Here is a 15,641-nt window from a genome sequence, read left to right as displayed (position 1 = left end):
ATATATTGAAAAGCTATCCATTTACCTGGTTTTACAAAGTATATCACACGAAAGTGATTAGTTGTATTTGTTTTAATAGAGAGTGGCTAACTTCAAGAGTCATACTGCATAATAAGAACACTGTAATTACAGTATTATCACAATAGTATTCATTTTCAATGCACAATTACATCTAATTCATATAACTAGAAGCTTAACAGTTACATGGCTGAGGGCTGGTTTATACTACCACAGGGAACTGATCTAAGTTATACCACTTCAGCTACATGAATAAATAGCTACGTGAACAACAAAGCAACAAAGAAATGGAGCGCTGGAGAGCAATAACCCACTTCCTCCCTAGATTGATCCCAGCCCATAGTGAAGACATGCCCTGATTTTGCTTTTTACACCTTTGATGTTGTTCTTAACACATTTACCACATATATGTTTGGATGTATTTGTTTTTAGTCATGTAGTTAATTTTGCAGTCCTATGGAAATGACTCACATTTACCATTTCTTTATTTTAAAAACACTGAACTTACATCCTTCCAGTAGTTTAAAAACATACGTTTATAGAAATTTGCAGAAAACATATGTAAGAGAACTACATGAGGTTTACATATACATTAAAGAAAAACAAAAAAACAAACAAAAAAAACCTTTAGAAATACCACACAGCTGAATTAAAAAGGAACATGGTTTACCATTCTGGAATTAAGAAAAGCAGTCCACATGAAAAGAGGTGCATGAACTTGCCCTACTAGCTCCACAACTGATGTAATTCTAGGGCCGTGTCTACACTAGCCCAAAATTTCGAAATGGCCATGCAAATGGGCATTTCGAAGTTTACTAATGAAGCGCTGAAATACATATTCAGTGCCTCATTAGCATGCGGGCAGCCATGGCACTTCAAAATTGACACGGCTCGCAGCCACGCGGCTTGTCCCGACGGGGCTCCTTTTCGAAAGAACCCCACCTACTTCGAAGTGCCGTGGCCGCCCGCATGCTAACGAAGCGCTGAATATGTATTTCAGCGCTTCATTAGTAAACTTCGAAAAGGCCATTTGCATGGTCATTTTGAAGTTTTGGGCTAGTGTAGACACGGCCTAGGTGAGGGAAGGCTGATGCAGGGTTTTTGTGACAGCTTTGGAAACAGTTTTAAAGTGCAAGCAGGTTTAGATTCCCACCCAGCAAAAGTCTGATAAGGGCACATGCTAAAGCACTGTTTGACATTAGCAACGAAGCACAGTCTTAAATTGACTCCTCTTCAAAACAGCACTTAAAAATGTGGCTTCCTGAATTTGGGCCTAAATTAGAGCAAATCCGTGGTTCCTCCTTGGACAGTGAATCTTCATTGCCATCCCACTTTCTTGGCACCTAACCAAGGTCTCAGCAACCTTTCCAAGGCAGAATGCTGAAATTTGACCTTTTGATCTCTATGCATGGTCTGATTGCGGGTGATACTTTTTAAAGTTACTAATAGTCCTACTTACAACAGCGTCATTAATAAATAAATGAAGATGTAGAGCTTTACCTGTTTAGGTGATGGTTGGTATCATTAGCTGCTCTTTTGTTATTCCACAGGCGGCATGGCTTTGAGCAGGCTCCAGGCTGCGTGGGGGGGAGGAAGGGAGGGGCTGAGCTCCCACCTCATGAGCTAATTAAAATCAGCTCATGTGCCACTCTTGGCACACATACTGGGGGTTACTGACCCTTGGTCTAACCAATCTAACTGTATATTTCAAACTTATTATTACAGATCATATATTGCTTATTTATAGACAAAATATTTTGTAACTAGAACTTACATAAGTGTACCATTAAAGATGAAATATCTATAATAATAAAAAAATGAGGCTTCAGCATTTGAAAAAAATAGAAAATGGATTTAAGAGGATGCTACATTGTCAAATGCCTTCACACTTACCCATAACATCTCTTAAAGTAATACATGTGAAAATATTATTTTGCGTATTTTATCATATAAATAGAAGTAAGCTGTTGTACATAAGGAACCATGGGGCATTACCTACCCCTTAAAAACAGTCAATATGCATTCTTATTTCATTGCTTAGTGAAGGGTTTCAGCTAATAGTTGTTCATTTTTCTGGAAATTAACTCTGAACAATGGCATTTTCCAGACTGCTAACCATACAAATGCTCAAGAGGACATGTCCTTATTCCTGGGTGACTTAATAGTGAGTTTAGTTGTGTTTTTTTCAGTAGAAATGAACTTCCTACTGAATCTCTCATTTCTGTTCAACGTTCTAAGATGACGATGATTATGACAGGTTAAGTCCTCTGACTTGAAGGCTCTATTAAATGATATTCCCCAACGATCATCTAATAGAGTACTAGCCTGGACCATGGGAAACGGGGGTTCAATTTTATGCTCCACCACAGACACACTGTGTGGCCTTGGGCAAGTCACTTTGCAGCTTAGTGCCTCAGTTTCCTATCTGTAGAAAGGGGATGTGGGTACAAAAATTTAAAAAGAGTGCAAAGTACTCAGATACTCTGGTGATGGGGATCACATAAGTACCTAGGAGAGGTTATGGTAAATGTTCATTGGGGCAAGGAATGTTTAGAGTATGATTTAGGGAGGTAAATAATAGTGTTTATCTTTAGAGTACTGCAAGGATTGCCCATTCTATTTATTTATTTCTATGCACAAGAACATGCCTCAGTTTTTCTGGCGTGAAAATGGTCATGCAAAGTGTTCCAGCATGGACAAATGGCTAAACTTCACAATGGGATTAAGTCTTTCCCCTGAAGGTTTACATTCCCGACTACCAAAAAATCCCAAACCTAATCTTCCCCTATTCGAGCTATCTAGCCCACCTTCCTTCTGTGTCATGAATTTCAGTTGTTCCACGAGAACACTACAGTCACCTGAACAAGTGAAGAGAGAATCTAAGCTGGAGTATGAGTTCTACTATTGTCTCTTGATGACTTGTTTTCTCTTCCTTTAAAAGACTGGCTTTGTCTTTTGATTTTTCAGCTAGAGAAAAACCTAAAGCTGCATTCATATCTAGAAATGGCTAGTTCTTGATTATTTCTTCTTAAGAAACCTGCTTTGAACCAAGAACTACACATTCATATAGGCTGCAGAGGTGAGGCAAATTGCCATGTTAATGTTCCTCTACTTAAAATCTTTGAAAATGGCCTTAAAATGCAAAAGTAGTTTCTAACAAATCAAAATTATAAATTATTTGGCTGAGAGCTCAAATTGCAACACTTTTTCCATTTTCACAGTTATATTAGTTCCATATTAAGTACATGAGGTCAAAATGCCAATAATCTTTAATATTGTTTGCTTTCCTGATGTTTTAAAAAGCTGAACTTTCATAAGATTACTAGTCATGTTTGATAACAGTTAATGAAAATTATGTTAAAAACCACATATGAGCAAGTTGTTTGAATTTTCACTGAGAATACTGGGGAGCAAATGTAAAAGCTTATTTTTTCTAGATATGCATATTTCCATTTCTTGTGCTTTTAAAAAATAAAGAAACATGAAGAGTGTTTATTTCCTGCGGACGTTGCACGGCAGTAAAATAAGCTATATTAAGTTAGTCACAAAAAAGCGTAAAGTCAAGATGTGCATTTTCAAAAGTGCTTGGTGCCCACAAATGTGCATCACATTTTTGAGAATGCTTCGCTTCCACTTAGACACCTACATAAAGTGCCCATTTTAAAAAATGATTTGCCATCAGCCATGGAATAGGCCACTTTATGTAGGAGCCTTAAGGGGAGCAGAGCTCTTGAAAACTTAGTTGATGTTAGCTGTTTTTCGAGATCTTTTGTAAATGTGGCTGCAAACTTTCAACTAAGTATAATTAATTATAAAAGCAGAAATAAACAACAATACAAACAAAAACCTGTTGTTTCTGATAGTGTCTTCAGTATTAGTATGTATTAAGAATCAAACCAGTTTGCTGCATTGCAACATCTCTAAATGTCTTCTTAATGATAAAACACGCCCTATCTGTAACATACATTTTATCTGACTCAACAGAGGCTCTGGAAAAATTTGTCCCAGGTTCACTGTATAAAATGATACCTGGTTACTTAATTAAAACAATAGAATACATGACGAGTTGTATGTTCCTTGGAGTTACATTCCTAAAGCACATGTCACAACAGTTGTAAAAGATAGCTGGTCTTAGAATCACAGTGTAACAGGCCTGTTAAGAACAGCTTTAGGTTGTTGGTTTTTTTTTTGTTTTGTTTTTTAAGATAATTAAAGGTTCACATTAGTCAAAGTCATAAGACACTGTAGGCAGCCTGCTCGTTCACACTGTGTCATGCTGCTTCAACAGTAGAACTGCTATTGGAACAGCTGTGTGGCAAAGAAAAGAAAACGGAGTTCTGCAGCCGGCAGTCTGAATTTATCTGGGCAAAGTATCTAATTGTTACTGAGATTTTTTTTTAATTGGAAGAACAAAACTTTTGCCAATGCATTATAAAAATTCTAAAAAACACATATGGATGTTACCCTTATGATATGTATATCATAAGATCCCCAGAACGGATTCTCTTATTATCTATTGCTTGTACAGCTACACTTTAAACCCCATAAAAACAAAAAAGCACTCAAGTAGCACTTTAAAGACTAACAAAATAATTTATTAGGTGAGCTTTCGTGGGACAGACTCACTTCTTCAGACCATAGCCCTATCAGAACAGACTCAATATTTAAGGCACAGAGAACCAAAAACAGTAATCAAGGTGGACAAATCAGAAAAAAAATGATCAGGGTGAGCAAATCAGAGAGTAAAGGGGCAGAAGGTGGGGTGGGAGGAAGTCAAGAATTAGATTAAGCCAAGTATGCAATATTTGGCTTAATTCAATTATTGACTTGCCCTCCTCTTCCCTTCTGCCCCCCTACTCTCTGATTTGCTCACCCTGACAATTTTCTTTTCTGATTTGTCCACCTTGATTATTGTTTTTGGTTCTCTGTGCCTTAAATATTGAGTCTGTTCTGGTATGGTTATGGTCTGAAGAAGTGGGTCTCTCCCACGAAAGCTCACCTAATACATTATTTTGTTAGTCTTTAAAGTGCTACTTGAGTGCTTTTTTGTTTTGATAGTATATAGACTAGCACGGCTTTCTCTCTGTTACTTTAAACCCCATACTGTTAGCAATGTATGATGAGCTGAATTACCATGCTGTGTTTAGAAATCCTTAGTTCTGGTGACAAGAATATGAAAAGATGTCTTCACTATCCCAGTAAATCCTGATTCCACAATTTAATTCATTTTTAAATACCTTTAAAATGTTTAATAAAAACAAAAGCCACTGCTATCAATTCTGGGTGCAGTTTGTTTAGAAATAGGCTCTATTCCCTGTCTTAATAGCACCCATTTTGAAATGGCTGTTGCAAAATAGGCACTCTTCCTTGTAGAATTAGGTTTACCTATTTTGAAATTAGCCAACCACTATTTCAAAATTATTTAAAAATAGATGTTGGGTTGTGTAGATGCTAGGATAGTTATTTCAAAATAACTTTGATGTGTAGACCTGCCCTGAGAAGGGACACAGTGACAGTTTTCAAGTACATAAAATATTGTTACAAAGAGGAGGAAGGAAAATTATTGTTAACCTCTTGAGGTTAGGACAAGCAGCAATGAGCTTAAATTGCACCAAGGAGTTTTATGTTGGTTAACTAACTACTGAAATAAATTATCTGGGAAGGTTATGGAATCTCCACCATTGACATGGTTGCCAACTGCTAAAAGTGTTTTTTATAGACAGTATAGAAAAATATTACCCTCAACCAAACTTTTTTAAGAGACATAATCTTGAGTAACGTAAAGATGGCTCAAAATGACAACAGTGAACGATATTCCATGTTTTAGTCATATACCACAACATTCCTGCATCTCTTCTGATCTGACAGTCATGGCACCCGTGAAACCTCAGCTCAGTTGCCAAATATCATGTTAGAGTGCTCTACATAGCTTATCAAATCAGGGAGATGATTCATTGTAGAACTAAAATATTCAAAACCAGAAGGCCTGGTAGGAATGAGGAACTACGACTACCCAGATACTTTTTGGAAAAGACAACATAGTGAAACAAAACAAATTTCCAATAAGCTCTTTGCACATACTGGGGACACTTTTTCTTTCACGAAGTGGATGATGTAACAAAGGAAACGGACACTATAAACTTGCTTTTGAGATACGGAGGGCTACTTCTACACTAGAGAGTTTTGTCAACGAAACTGGGGTTTTGTCGACAAAACTCGCAGAGCATCCACACATAAAACGTGTTTTGTTGTTAGTCTGTTGACAAAACTTGGCACTCCTACCAGTAAGAGTTCTGGATTTCCGTGATGAGTAATAATGCCTTTATTGACAGTTTCTGTTGACAAAAAAGCCATGTACACACTTCAGGGGACCTCAATCAACAGACAGGGCTTCCAGTTCACCAGCAAGCCCTGTTTGCTAAGCTTCCAGTTGGCCATTTTGTCAAGAGAGTGGCTGGGCAGTCTGGCTGCTCTCTGTCAACAGATCAGATTTCTCTTTTGGTCTGCTTTTGTTTGAGGATGTGATCTGTCAACAGAAGTTTTGTCGAAAGATCTCTTCCAACACAAAATTCTGTTGAGAGATTGCTGTAGTGTAGACGTAGTCAGAGAGGAATTAGCTGTGAATCTAAAGATTGAAAGCAATGTGGATGCAAGTGATAGGAAAGGAGCAGAGCAGTGGAATAATAATCAATGAATATACTCGTATTTTTATGGAGGGAGATTATCAGACACGGGCCAAACATCAATGTGGTCCAGTTTGCTGTTACAAAAAGCCACCTCTTTCTGGGCATTTGACTCCATCAGCTCCTGATGCTTGTTAAATAGCTCATGGTCATAAGAAAGAGAGTGAGACCCCAAAAAAGCCTGATATCCTGCCTACTAAAGATCTTGAATATCAGGACATTAAAATCAGCTCTAATATTGAACAGTCGGTGCACCATGAGAAGTAACAGGTCAGTTTCTGACTCAGGTTTATTTTCTGGCATTCCGGTACTAACAAAATGAAAAAGAATAATTAAATCCAAATGTACTACATTCTCAAAGTTAAAAAAATGAGTCCTTTTGTTTTACATTTGTGATAGGATGCATAGTTTTATACAACTAATTTTGGATCTAGATACGTAGAGCCATATCCTTAACTGTTGTAGAACGGAAACAGAGAAGGAGCCATGTTAGTCTATATACTACCGAAACAAAAAAGTAGTCAAGTAGCACTTTAAAGACTAACAAAATAATTTATTAGGTGAGCTTTCATGGGACAGACCCACTTCTTCAGACCATAGCCATACCAGTGTTTTGGTTCTCTATGCCTTAAATACTGAGTCTGTCCTGGTATGGCTATGGTCTGAAGAAGTGGGTCTGTCCCATAAAAGGTCACCTAATAGATTATTTTGTTAGTCTTTAAAGTGCTACTTGACTGCTTTTTTGTTTTGTTGTAGAATGGTTTATCTCCCCTGAAATCATAAGTTTGTTATTCAAATTCAAAATTAAGCAAGCATCTGGCTTTCAGTGTACCTTTAAAATGATGCAATAAATGCCTGCAAGAGTCAACATACATGATGTTGGGTTACATAGTTGTGAAGGAGGGAATGTTCCTGCTTTATTATTTTTCCCCTCCTGTTCTAACTAATTAACATTTAAATCCTCCATGAATGGTTCCAATGCACAATTTCCTTCTCCCTCACCCCCTCTGGACAGATGGAAAGAACGCTTTGTTTATCTATAATATATAAAAGCAAAATAATGAATTATCCCAAAACAAGCCGCTTTAGTATTTATAACATACTAATTACTGGAATTTCTGAATAGCTTTCAATTTTATTTTTGCACCTTAAGTGTAGAGCTAGCTTTCTAACTGCAAACAAATTAAATATATGTTTTAGAAATATATCAATATAATATTCATATGGTACTTTTTACTACTGTTGCCAAGAGATTACATATTCATCACAATTAACTGCACGATTAAACAATAAGGACACAGTGACACTAGCACTTTTTATCAAAAATAATTTCAAAATGGGCAGCTCTTTCAAAATGTGCCTGGGAGTGACTACACAAAGAGCATTATTTCAAAATTCATTTCAAAGGAACAGAGCCCGTATTTCAAAATTGCTCTTGCACTCCTGTGTTGGGAAGACAACCCTATTTCAAAATTATTTTAGAAAGAAAACCTGTGTGTAGCCAAGCTGCAGCCCCTTATTTAGAAAAAGCAGGTCCACCATGGCACCGGCCAGCCGGAGTGTGGAGATGCTCCAGGAAGCCCCAGCACGGCTCTACAATCTCTGGCTCTGGCTGATTTTAAAGCTGCACAGACCCAGAAACTCCATGCAGGAAGCTGAGAGTGTGTAGGCAGCCACAGGCACAGCAGCCTGCAGCCCCATGACCTACAGCACCCCCACAACACTGCCAACTGTCTCCAAAAGCAACATGGCCAGCAGCCAGGAGCCCAGAGCCCCCCAGAGACCTTCCGGCAGTCCAGGCAAGGGCTCCCAGGATGCCAGCCAGGGGGTAAAAAATGGGGCTGTTCCTGGTCTAAGCTGGAGCTCAGGGACCTCCTCACCCTGGGGGCAGATGAGGAGGTCCTGCTACAAACAATGGAGTGGCAGCAGAATGCCACGGCCTTTTCGTGGCTGTCAGCAGGCCTCATTGCCCAAGGCCGCCCCCACCAGACTGCGGACCAAGTCCGCTCTAAAGTTAAAGATATGTGGCAGAGGGACTGTAAGGCCCAGGACACAGCACACTGATTTGGGGCCGCACCCGCAAGCTGCCCCTATTATGAAGAGTTGGACTGGCTCCTGGGGGCGAAGGAGGCAGCCACCCCAGATGAGGTTGTCAGCACAGCTGAGCCAGAGAAGGTACCCCAGGACGCTGCGAGAGACAATAAGCCAAGATCCTCCATGGAGCCCACCCCCCACAGAACCTGTAGCAGGGGCAACAGACCAAGCAGGACAGCGATGGGGAGGGGTCCGGTGATGGTACATTGGTCATTGCCATTCTGTCCCAGTCCTCAAGCCAGGCAACCTTTCGCCAGGCCTTGACAGAGCTCCTCGAGAGACCCTCAGGTGGGACCTGTGCATTCTGGACATCCCAAGGCAGGGGGGAGGGCATGGCTGGCAGGGAGGAGGACACAGCTAGTGGGTCCAGGTAAGGCATGGCTTCAGCCATAGCTGGCTGCAGGTCACTCACACAGACCCTAGCCCTAGGCCAGACACGTGAGGCTCAGCTGCATACTCTGGCCCTAGGACCGGCTTGCGTGTGCCCATCAACACCTGCCTACATGGACAGCCACACAGGGCCCAGGAGCTTGGAGGAAATGGGGTGGGGGGGGTGGACCATCATTGGCATTTGCCCCACCCAGGCTAGGAGCCCCTCTGGCCCCGGGATGCCCCAGGGCCACCGGGTGGATGGACGGAGCTCATGGGCGCTTGGGCGCCGGGTATGGGGGCATGTCCCTGTATGGCCAAGTCACAGAACTAACGGGTCAACTCTCTCTTCCCTTCTGTCTCCACAGCTCCTGCGTCTGAGGGCCAAGCCAGCCCCCTTGATATCCCAGGGAGCTCCACAGCAGCTGATGATGGGGACAGGGAACCAGCGCCGAGGCCTGTGGGCCACACCAGGATGGCATGCCATGACCTGGGGAGAAGGAGGGCCCCACTGCACAGGCAGCAGCATGACAGGGGCAGAACTGCCTCCTGCAGCAGTGGATGGCCATGGAGGAAGCAGCCTAGGAGCACATTGTGGGGAGACTTGATATCCTCACCCAGGCCATCACAACTTGCCTGGACCTGGCACCTATTTCAGATCCAGCTCCCCCTGCTGAAGCCCCTCCTGGTGCTCCCGCCCTTGCTGCCTTGTTCCCTGAAGACCTCTCCCCAGCCTTCCAGGTGGAACTGGGGTGGTGGCTGATGGCCAGTGTGGCCACCCCTGCACCAGTCCCTGTAGCGCCCCCATCCCTACCCACATACACTGATGAGGGTGCAGCACCCCCACCTCTGTGCACCCCCCTGTGGTCCTTTGCCTGTCCCAGCCCCACAGGGAGCTCAGGACCCAGGGTGGAAGAGCACATGGCCCCCCACTCTGCCACAGGAGTGAAGGCCCCCCATCCCAAGCTCCCCCCCATTGAATATAGTTCAAACCATTTCCCTAGCCCCCCCATTGTATATGGTTAAGTTTAAAAATAGTTGTGCACACATTTTTGAACAGTAAAGTAAAGTGTTTATTTCCCAGTCCCCCCGTGTCCCTTTTGATTTGTGGGGTAGTGGTGAGGGATGGGTGTATGGACGTGGGAGATGATGGTGGGAATGGAGGATGGTCACTGCGGCCCTCTCAGAATGCCTCCCTCACACCCCATCCCAGTGCTGCTGGCTGCATGGAGCGGCAGCCAGCTGCTCGAAGTGTGGTATGGCCTCGGCCACCACCCCTGCACGAACACTTCATGCTTCCTCTTCACAACAGCGTGGAGAGCACAGCAGGCCACCACGACCGTGAGCACACTGGAGAGGCCAACCTTCAGCTGCATCAAAAGACACCTGAAATGCCCCTTCCAGCACCCAAATGCCCACTCAACCCTGTGGCAGTTCTGGTTGTGGCAGGCATCAAACAGTTACTGGCTGGGGTCTATGTGGCCCATGTAAAGGTGTGTAAGCCAGGCCTGCAGTGGGCAGGCTGCATCAGCCACAATGCAGAGGGGATATGGTCATCTTGCCAACCGGGAGCTCTTGTAAGGGCAGGTAGGTGCCCTCCTGTATGTGGCAACCAAGCTGGGCGTTCTGGAATATGTGGGCATCATAGGCCTTGTCTGACCAACCTGCACAAATGACCATAAATCACCCATTGGCATCAATGAGGGCCTAGAGCACCACGGAGTGGTACCCCTTGAGGTTTATGTATCTTCCAGCACTGGGGTGCAGGGCCCGGATGGCAATATGGGTCCCATCCAGCGCAGGAGGATGGTGTTTGTGCCAGATGACCTGCATGGAATGGAGGGCAAATGTAGCCCTGAGCATGTGGTGGGGTGCTCTGGGATGCCCTGTACCCTCGATCCATTTTTTGCTTATAGCCTTTCTATTTTGAAATGCAAGCTTTCGATTAGTAATTTTTGAATGTTTGTATTTTGAAATTTGGCTGTAGTGGAGCCACAGCCTAAGAGAATATAACTTATTTGAATATTTTGGATGTTTTCTACATTTTTAAATGTACTTCTTTTGATTTCAACATATATAGGGTGTACAATGTTCATTTCATATTAATGTTGATTACAAATATTTCAACTGTACAAAGCAAACATAGTGTTTTTGAATTCACCTGAAAGTACTATAGTTCAATCACATGCATTTTGAACTTAAACTTACAAATGAAGAATTATGCAAAAAAAAAACCCAACAACAACAACAAAAAATAGAATGCAGAAATAAAACAGGGTGGAATTTCAGAGCCTATATTTCCTCTCAGTCCTATTTTTCAATTAGCCACTCACTCAAACAAATATGGTTCCAATTTGCATGAGATAATGCTGCCTGATTCCTGTTTACAATATCACCTGAAAGTGAGAACAGGCATTTGTACTACAAGATATTACGTGCCCAGTCCATCAAGGAATCATAAATGTTCCTTCATGCTTCAATCACCATTCCAGATGACATGTGTCCATGCTGATGGCAATAGCTACTTATTAATGGTCATTTTCATCATCTGAGTCAGATACCACTAGCAGAAGGTTCATTTTCTTTTTTAGAGGTTTGGGTTCTCTAGTTTCTACATCAAAGTGTTAGTCTTTTTAAACATCTGAAAGCATGCTCCTCTCCTTGTCATTCTCATATTTTGCATGTCACTTCAGATTCTTAAATCATAGGTGGAGTGCTGTAGCTATTTTTAGAAATCTCATATTGGTAGCTTCTTTATATTTTATCAAATTTTCTGTGAAAGTTTTCTTCAAATAAACATGTGCTGGGTCATTATCTGAGATTGCTCCAACATGAAATACATGGCAGAATGTGGGTAAAACCAAATAGGAGACATACACTCTTCCCCTAGTTTTATATATATTTTAAACAAACAACATCAGCATGGAAGCGTGTCCTCTGCAATGGTAGCCAAAGCATCATGAAGGGCATAAAAATTGTTTAGCATACCTGTCATTAAACACATTGCAATGCCAGCTACAAAAGTGCTGTGTGAATGCCTGTTCTCACTTTCAGGTGACACTGTTACCACATACTTCTAGCTTCCATCCTGCACAAATAAGTAGATCCATTGTTTACAGTCAAGCCCTTAGGTACAATCGCATTTGCTCTGATCCTACTGACAGAGACCAAAAACTACGAGATCTTTACCAAATATTCATAAACCTGAACTACCCACCAGGAGAAATAAAAAAAACAAATTGAATACCCAGAGACCAGCTATTCCAAGATAGGCCAAAAAAACCCAAGAACAGAACACCACTGGTCATCACCTACAACCCCCAAGTCAAACCACTGCAACGCATTATTAAACACCTACAATCTATCCTTAATCAGGATGCCGCACTCCAGAAGGCCCTAGGTGACAGGCCCGTTCTCTCCTACAGACAACCTTCCAACTTTATGAGGATTCTCACCAACAATCACAGTCTATACCGCAGGAACACCAGTCCTGGAACTTTTCCTTGCAACAAAGCCCGTTGCAAGCTTTGTCCACATATTTATTCTGGAGATAACATCACTGGACCTAACCAGGTTATTCACTTGGAAGAGGGGAAAGTGATCAAAAGTAGCCAACATGGATTCACCAGGGGCAAGTCCTGCCTGACCAATCTGATTAGCTTCTATGACGAGGTAACAAGCTCTGTGGACATGGGGAAGTCAGTGGATGTGATATACCTTGACTTCAGCAAGGCTTTTGATATGGTCTCCCACAACATTCTTGTCCATAAGTTAAGGAAATATGGATTGGATCCTTGGCCTATAAGTGGGATAGGAAGCTGGCTTGATGGTCAGGACCAATGGGTAGTGGTCAATGGCTCAATGTCTGGATGGCGGTCTGTTTCAAGCGGAGTACCGCAAGGCTTGGTTCTGGGGCCGGTGTTATTCAACATCTTTATTAATGACCTGGATGAGGGACTGGATTGCACCCTCAGCAAGTTTGCAGATGACACAAAACTAGGGGGAGAGGTAGATATGTTGGAGGGTAGAGAGAGAATCCAGAGGGACCTGGATAAATTGGAGGACTGGGTCAAAAGAAATCTGATGCGGTTCAATAAGGAGAAGTGTAGAGTCCTGCACCTGGGGAGGAAGAATCCCAAACATTGCTACAGGCTGGGGACCGACTGGCTCAGCAGCAGTACGATGGAAAGGGACCTAGGGGTTATGGTGAGTGAAAGGCTGAATATGAGTAAACAGTGTGCCCTTGTAGCCAAGAAGGTTAACGACATACTAGGGTGCATTAGGAGGAGCATTTCGAGCAGATCTAGAGAAGTAGTTATTCCTCTTTATTTGGCACTGGTGAGGCCACATCTGGAATATTGTGTCCAGTTTTGGGCCCCCCAGTATAAAAAGGATGTGGATTTGCTGGAGCAGGTTCAGCGAAGGGCAACAAAAATGATTAAGGGGCTGGAGCACAAGACCTATGAGGATAGGCTGAGGGATTTGGGCTTGTTTAGTTTACAGAAGAGAAGACTTAGAGGTGATTTAATAGCAGCCTTCAACTTCCTGAAGGGGAGCTCTAAAAAGGAGAGTGAGAAACTGTTCTCAGTGGTGTCAGATGGCAGAACAAGGAGTAATGGTCAGAAGTTGAAGAGGGAAATGTGTAGGTTAGATATTAGGAAAAACTACTTCTCCAGGAGGGTGGTGAAACATTGGAATGCGTTGCCTAGATAGGTGGTGGATTCTCCATCCCTTGAGGTTTTTAAGTCCCAGCTGGACAAGGTCCTGGCTGGGATGACTTAGTGGGGGTTGATCCTGCTTGAAGCAGGGGGCTGGACTAGATAACCTCCTGAGGTCCCTTCCAGCCCTGTGATTCTGTGATCACGGGCACATTCTCGTGTTCCTCAGCTAACATCATATATGCCATCATGTGCAAACAATGCCCAGACGCTTTGTACATTGGACATACTTCAAACTCTCTCAGACAAAGAATTAATGGGAACAAAACAGACATCAAAACACTCTTGATCCACAAACTTGTCAGCCAGAATTTTAATGGAGTGGGCCATTCTGTTAATGACCTGAAGGTTTGTGTCTTACCGAAGAGGAATTCTCACAACAGATTGGAAAGAGAGGCTGTTGAACTCTCTTTTATACTCAAATTTGAGACATTAACATGTGGTTTGAATTGAGATAGAAATTTTTAGGTCATTATAGGGGTTCTTTTGCATACTTGGTTTAATCTAATTCTTGACTCCCCCCCTCACACATTCTGCCCCTCTACTCTCTGATTTGCTCACCTTCATAATATTTTTCTGATTTGTCAACCTTGCTTACTATTTTTAGTTCTCTGTGCCTTAAATGTTGAGTCTGTTCTGGTATGGCTATGGTCTGAACAAGTGGGTCTGTCCCAGAAAAACTCTTCACCTAATAAATTATTTTGTTAGTCTTTAAAGTGCTACTGGACTGCTTTTTTGTTTTCAAGAAGCAGGCAGCATTATCTCCTGCAAATTGTAACCAACCTTGTTAGCCTGAGCAACTGGCTGAAAAAGATACAGTCCTTAAATATAATTCAGATGCTAATAAATCAAAGGTTAGGCACAGTTCAACAATATTCTCAACCATATGAGAACACTGACGTCTGAGTAGATTATCTCTATTTAATCAGTCTACTCTAGAGTTTTTGTGCAGAACTTCTTACTCTCATGTGTTCGGAAAAACTACCACATGGCTCTACAGGCCACATCAGCCTATCTAACTGTACCATTGGTCCTACTTACAACCAATGGGGTTATTGGTATGTGAAAAGCAAGCATGAACAGCTCATAAAATTGTTGGTTTCACCAAGGGGACAAAATAGCAAAACAGCACAAGCAAGTAAGCCAAATGTTCTGTAAAGTACTGTAGCTTCACCCAATCAAATAACAGCACCAATTTAAACTATCAGAGAATCTATATCTTTTGCTTTTAAGGGCACACTTTTCAATTTTCTAAAATTATATTTAAGGGATATTTCAAACAGTTGTCCCTTCTGGGGAACAAGATAACTGGAAGGATTTGTAAAGAAGCATATAGCCTTTCACTTCTAGATTGCTAGCTAATATCAGGCTAGATCACTAGTGACAGAAGGCTGTTACCATCAGATGGATTTTTAGCGGCTTCTCTGACATGTATTTTGTGGCTGGTTTCCAGATGACTACTATTCACATCACAAAAATCACATTTCATAGTAATTGGTACCTTTCTGGACAGCCCTAGGAGATTAAACAGGCAAAGAGACTGAGCTTTCTTCCTGCGCTGGCTGGTCCCTACAGATCAGCAGGTCCATGAGAGGCAGTTTACACTGTCATTGCTTGCTCTGCAAGTGTCCTGCGTACAGGGACCATCACTCTCCAGGGCAGTCAGCCAGCACCCTCTACATGCACTGAATTCAGATGAACTGTGTTTTCTTTCCTAAATCTGTAACCTCCTATTTCTGAGTCCTGCTCTGCTCCTCAA

At 42.1% G+C, this 15,641-nt stretch overlaps 1 protein-coding gene across 3 annotated transcripts in view; it reads right to left on the bottom strand.

Moving 5' to 3' along the window:
* PPFIA2 (PTPRF interacting protein alpha 2) overlaps positions 1–15,641 on the bottom strand; it is a 607,969-nt gene that overhangs the window by 241,566 nt on the left and 350,762 nt on the right. The window lies entirely within an intron of this gene.

Source organism: Carettochelys insculpta, chromosome 1 (assembly GCF_033958435.1).
Source record: "Carettochelys insculpta isolate YL-2023 chromosome 1, ASM3395843v1, whole genome shotgun sequence".
Classification (NCBI taxonomy): Eukaryota; Metazoa; Chordata; order Testudines; family Carettochelyidae; genus Carettochelys; species Carettochelys insculpta.
This window is presented reverse-complemented; position numbering and strand designations above follow the sequence as displayed.